Genomic DNA, 557 nt, shown 5'->3' with positions numbered 1-557 from the left:
ATTAGTAATTCAGTTTCTTCAGTCACACTAGCCACATTTCAAGTGGTCAACATCCGTACATGGCTATGTGTGTGTTGCTCAGTCGTGTCAGACTCTTTGTAGCCCCAGGGACAGGAGCCATCCAGGCTCCTCGGTCCATGGGATTCTCCAGGCAAGAATGCTGGAGTGGGCTACTGTGCCCTCTTCCAGGGGATCTTTCCGACCCAGGGACTGAACCCACATCTCATGTGTCTCCTGAATTGGAAGGCAGATTCTTTACTACTGAGCCACCTGGCTATAACATATGCGTATTGGCTACCATTTTACCCAGAGAAGATGTGGAACATGTCCATCATTGCAGAAAGTTCTACTGGACAGCACTGACTGACGGTACTAACGGGTACTAAAGGGTAATGGGGAGATCATTACAATAGTACATGAAGAAATGAGGTTGACTCTCAGGAACCCTCTGCTCTGCCTGCTAGTACTGCCATTAGTAACTTCCAGTATGGAAGCAAGATTACAACAAAGATGTTAGGCAAGACCACTAGGGCCCAGACCCCTCAGGAATGGACACA

Source organism: Bos javanicus, chromosome 21 (assembly GCF_032452875.1).
Source record: "Bos javanicus breed banteng chromosome 21, ARS-OSU_banteng_1.0, whole genome shotgun sequence".
Classification (NCBI taxonomy): domain Eukaryota; kingdom Metazoa; phylum Chordata; class Mammalia; order Artiodactyla; family Bovidae; genus Bos; species Bos javanicus.
The sequence above is the reverse complement of the archived record's forward strand: the minus strand, read 5'-3'. Positions refer to the sequence as shown.